Genomic DNA, 6,000 nt, shown 5'->3' on the forward strand with positions numbered 1-6,000 from the left:
AAAATTAATAGCTTTACATTACTACAGTATAAGCAAATCCATCAATTTAACTTTTTTTCTCTCGATCGGTTTTGCTCTAAAGATAAAAATTTAAATAAAAAAAAATAAACCTAGTTTTAGTATTAATAATTTGCTCGCTCAGCAATCGAAAGTATCAGGGTGAATTTAATTTTTCATCTTTGGATAAAAGCAACTATTTCGCCCGTCTTGTAAACATTAATATCTCTTAGAAAACTTACAACGTTCCTTTTACCTACAGTGCTCATGAAAGCCCATCTCAGTCCAACAGGACACCTTCTCAGTTGACTTAAAACAAGTTAACCTTGCAAGTTTAAGATTATCTAGTTTAGTGATTTTATTTTCGTTCTAGTTCATTTAAGTTTTTTGCCTAGTTTAATTAAAATGTTTTTCATTTCATGTTGACTGAATTTCCATTTGAGTGTCCTGAGCTAATTTTGCTTAAAAACGTTTGGGAGGAAACTCGATATCATTTTGGAATAAAGTTACTTTTTGGATGTCACTGTTCATTCGAATTTTCGACCAAAATAAAATTCGGAAATGTGTTTATAAAAATTAACTTTACTACTCAGATTACTTATTGAATGGAGTTTCTCTGATCAAGAACACCAAGCGTTTTGGTCTAATCAGACGATATTTTTAATCTAACAATAAATATGCCTATACAAGTATACAATAATAATTACAAACATTAGTAGTGAACAACATTAGAGTATGACTTTTTTTTCTTCTTTATTTATTTATTTTTTTTTGTTTTATCTCTTTGGTTCTTTCATTTATTTTTTTCTGCCTCTTTTTTACCTTTTTCTTTTTCTCTTTTTTTTTTTCTTTTCCATCCCTTCTTTTTCTCTTTCATATTTTGGTTTTAACCCAATGTGCCTTTAACAGAGTACATATAAAACAAAAAGTAGCCCCCGCATTTTGCAGTAAAATACAGCAGGTCCCTTCAGGTTAAAAGTTTAAAGCTGAGATCGTTTGATATAAGGATTATTGAAAATTTTGAAAAATGAGGGAGCTATAATACCAAATATGCAAAACCTGCACTAAAGTACCCCGGTTTACGGTACTATTATTTCAACTGTGGACTAGTTTTCATGAATGCCATTAATGAATGAACTAATAATGAGTGAAGGAACGTAAAAAAAAAAAAAGTTATTTGAAAACTGTTTATTCAACTGGTATTAGCCTGTTAGAGGAAGTATTATGCTAATATTAGAGAAGCCATATTTCCAACTAGCTATCAACTCTCAAATTATTTTACGCTTTAATTTAAAGTAGTGGAAAATATAACGAAATATAGGTAATTAAATATTTAAGTTAAATAACATAATTAAGGAAATTAAAATATGAAGTTATATAATGCAAAGAAACCAAGAAATATGAATATAGATTAAAGGAACAAAATGTAAATTTAAGTCAGACAAAAGAAGTGAATTTTTTTTCATAGCCTCCTGTAAAGATTTCAGTGGGTATTTGGTACGTACATATAGGAGGTATGCTGTATGTAGTAGCTGTAGTATGTATGTAGTAGTAATAACTGGGTCTGAAGGATACCTTGGATTGCCTTTTGGCATTAAAAAAAAAAAGAAGTGAATAGAAAATATGACAATTGTAATATGTGGTGAACATAACTAATAGTGTGGGTAAGGAAATATTAGAACTTAATAGATAAGGAGGAGGGGGCTAAAGAAAGATAAGCAAAAGAGAATAAAACGTAGAACTCACCTACGTATAGGAGATCGGAAATCTAAGCTCAGTGGTGCGTGCGTTAAGACTAAATGAGTATCATTCTTTTCTCTACAAAATATATATCACAATTTAAGATTTAATTTTTAATATTTGGAACTTAAAATAAGAATGATAATCGTGCATGAAGGGTGTTTGAAACATACACGAAAGTTATTTGAAGCATATATGAAATTCAATTATTTCAAAAACTTATTAGAAATACAATTATGGACTAAAAAAAAAGTATATATGTAACAAAGTTAATAACATAGGAAGCATATATAATCAATTAAAAATATTTTTACTACAGAAAAATGAATTGCAAATTAATTCAAAATCAACGTATATTTTTTGTTTAAAATTATCTAATGGTTCCAAAATTTATTAGATTCGATAGAATTTATTATCATTTCTTCAGTTAATTACGTGCTCGGACTGCTACATTGTCTATATGGATCAGTTACTATCAGCTAGTATCAGCTGCTCGTCGACGAGCGTAAACTGATACGGTTTTCCTTAGTAAATCCTTTATGAACCCCTCAAGCGCCGACCAGTTCAATGATAGTTTTAGGTTGATAAGAGGAATATTTGCACCCTGGTTCTCCTTTTGGTCGCGTAATATATTCCAATCTCCCCGAAGTTCTTGAAAAGTTCAGTGACTCATATGCCCTCTTTGGATTAAACGCCCACCGACAACCTCCGGTAATATTTATAAAATTCAACCTCCCTCATATCTTTTTTTATGGTCGTTGCCCGTTCCATTTTTTATGTTTTACATAATGTCTCGAACCGCTACACCATGAATAATATGCGGTGTTAATAATAACAAAGCATATGGCCTAGATGTTCATCGGGCAACGAGGCAGTCTGGTAAGTCCTCAATGTGTTCAGTCGAACAGGTTCAAATCCTGGTTTAGCCTAGCTAGGTATTCTCTTAAAAAATTTAAGAGGTTTTTATCTAGAGGATTATCGGAGTACTGAAATTTAACAGCTTTAAATGACCTACCTTATGTTGGTTAAAGGAAAAGTGAAGACTTAAATTTTTTATTTTATTATAGGTATGTTTTTGTTAAAAGTTGATCTTTATAATTTGTTTATTGCTTACATACGCTTTTATTAACGGTTTTTGGCTCCCCATCCTCAGTATGAACGAGTATGAACAGTATGATCATTCCAGGATTTTCTTAGTTTTTTTTATTCATATTTTAATATTTCGTCATAAATTAGTTTTAAAAGACAGGAAATCGTCAACAATTCATTTATAACTGTAAATATGTACACTAGCAGAAATTATATATTTTTAATTATTATTTCTTAGTTTAATTGTATTTTATTTTTTATCATTTTTTTTTCCTTTTATTTACTATCAGAAGTTATCTTATGTTTTATGATTTGACAGGTGGTTTTATTTTATTTGTTTTATCATTATTTTATATTTTCTGTTAATTATTGTTGTTTATTTGTATATTTTTAAATTCATTGTATTATTTTATTTTATGGCATCTTGTAATTTCATCTCTATTTTGTAATTCACTCTAAGGCCCTAAAGCCTAATTTTGACGCCTGTAAATTATTCTAAAGGGATCAATTCCAGAATAAATAAAGATTATTATTATTATTATTATTATTAAAAGTGCACGACTATTCCGACTATTACATCACTTAATAGACAAACGGTCTAAACTTCCTATTCATTATAAAGGACATATAACTATAATAAAACCTATTAGGACATGCAAAGTTGAGCTTTGGAGCTCCACTATACCTTCGAATTCCTCTCGTACTCAATCCGAAATCATTTGTAAAATCTTCAATTCTCCTTACTTTGTCACAAATAAAATCATACATAAAGACCTTTGTGTTCCATATATAACCGAACCAGATATCATTTCCTCCATTATAAACTCCTTAACACCCAAACCCATTAGTTTCTAGCCTTGCTTACTCTTCCATTCCTGACAATCCTCCAAGGCGGCTGAAAAGAAGATGTCCACGAGACCTTCTAATGTAAAAACGTTATTAGAGTGCTACCAATGGGTAGTTTCTCTACACTCCTGTATCATTCCATTATAAACTTATATCAAGTTTACTGAATGTATTATAATGTACAGTTATGTATAAAATAGATTAGTTTAGGCGCTTGGTGAGTCTGGGGTAAGAATCCAGTATGATAGTCAAAATAAAATACTCATGTAGTCTACATTATAAAATATTCCATTTATAACGAAGTATTCTGGATATAGATAAAAAAACAAAAAGGACCATGTAAGTACTGGTAAGATAGTTCATCCTGAAGATGACTTTCACAAAAACTTACCTAATAAAACAGGCGAAAACCTTCTAATTGAAGGACATTGAACAATTTATGATGAGGTGTAGATAGTTGACCGTAGATTAATGATTGGAGAAGCTTGTCGGGGGGTGCGGTCAGGTCAAAACGTCGGCATAAAATAAATAAATATGGTTTTGTTTATTTATGTTGTTCTTTGCTGACCGCACCCCCCGACAAACTTCTCCAATCATTGAACAATTTATTTTAAAAAGTATTAGATCAAACAAAAACACATTAACGGAAAAATGCATATAAATAGTGCTCTTTTATTCTCATATTTTTTATAGTCTTGATGTTGCTCAAATAACTGCCTGTAATTTTTCTGTTCAGAAGATCCCTCATCCAGTTCCTCTTCAGTATTCTACGGACATCATCGAGCATAATTGTTGTGCCCATTTGTGAGTGTTAGGATGTAGTTTCAGTTTTTCATGGAATCGTTTGTAGTTGGTCCATTTGTTTTCGTTTATACAGTGATTTCTAAAGAGTGCGCCGTGGCTCCGATGGGCGCTGAGAAATATTTAAGTAAACAATTCGGCAATTTTCTTAGAATTTCCAATTCTCGAAGTTTTGTTCCAACAATCGTGTATGCTGATAAAATTCCAATAAATCACCAACTTTCAAGTCTTTGGTGGTGGTTGTCCAGTCTCAATATGGATATTACCGAACAGTTGAAATTGGATATTTTATATTATCCCAAGAAAAATAATAAGTATCTATTTTTAATCTCTTCGCTATTAAATGGGTAATCACTTTTATAAACGAAAGTTTTTCAATTTTTCAACAAAGTCAAAAATGTAGAAAAAATCTGATGGATTAAGGGCGCCGCGAAAAATCGGATTACGAGCATTTAGGGAGCGGCAAACCTAAAAAGATTTGGAACCTCTACGTTAACAGATGGCTCGTATAATTTTTTGAACACCCCTACTTGGTCATTTCTGCTATACGAGGAAGAGGGAAGAAACCTATCTTATACCTATTAGGTAACCAATCATAACCAGAGTAGGAGGATTCAGTTTTCATTCCGTGTAAAACTTCAATAATTATCCTCTTTCTAGTTAGGACTCATTTTCTTTCACAAGAAATAATTTCAACGCAATATTTTACGTATACTACCAGAATATCCTCCAAAAGCCCGCGATTCGACATCTCATGTTGTTCACGACCAATTTTATTAGAAGTTTGGTGGCTTAGTATATAACATTAATTACAGCTTTAATTGAAGAGAAACCTCACTTTTAATGGGGCCGTGCTTAAAGATATCTCGAATTTAAGTTCAACTTACAAATTTCCTCGTTAGTTATCGTAATCAGTTTATTACCTTACAATTTATTTATTTTTTTTATAGAATCGTGTTTATGTTTTTAATTGCGTTCTTTTTGAAATTGAAGGAGGTTTGTGAAGATGGCCTTTGAGATAAGAATTGCGTGCTTACGACGAAAATGAAATACAAGTTCCAGATAGGAGATTATAGTAGGTGCATATACTCCAACAGTGTAGGAGCCCGGTGTTTTATAGAGCCCATATCTGTATGCACATTTATGAAATATAGTTAGTGACATGTCACAGTATGTGCATTAAACCAAACAGAACAAACTGTAGAGAGAGAATTTCTCAGGTTTATTGTTTCCTTCACTCGGCTATGCTTCCCTATAGCCTATGAATGAATTCCCGTATATTTGATGCATATAGATTTAATATTAAATCTAATAATTGACTTTTTGACTTAAATTATTGTATTTAGTTAAAATTAAACATTTACGTATTATTTATTATTACGATTTGGTAACATAAATTGAAGCAATATATGCAATGACATTTGTTTTTAGCATCTCGAGAAACCTTTAAGGGAATCATTAATCTTTTTTTTTCTTATTCTTCAAAAAGAGATGAACCTGCTCACTGTGTTTATATGTTTATATATA

The sequence above is a fragment of the Halyomorpha halys genome, unplaced genomic scaffold (assembly GCF_000696795.3).
Source record: "Halyomorpha halys isolate HHAL.00 unplaced genomic scaffold, Hhal_1.1 Scaffold126.1, whole genome shotgun sequence".
In the NCBI taxonomy this organism is placed as follows: Eukaryota; Metazoa; Arthropoda; class Insecta; order Hemiptera; family Pentatomidae; genus Halyomorpha; species Halyomorpha halys.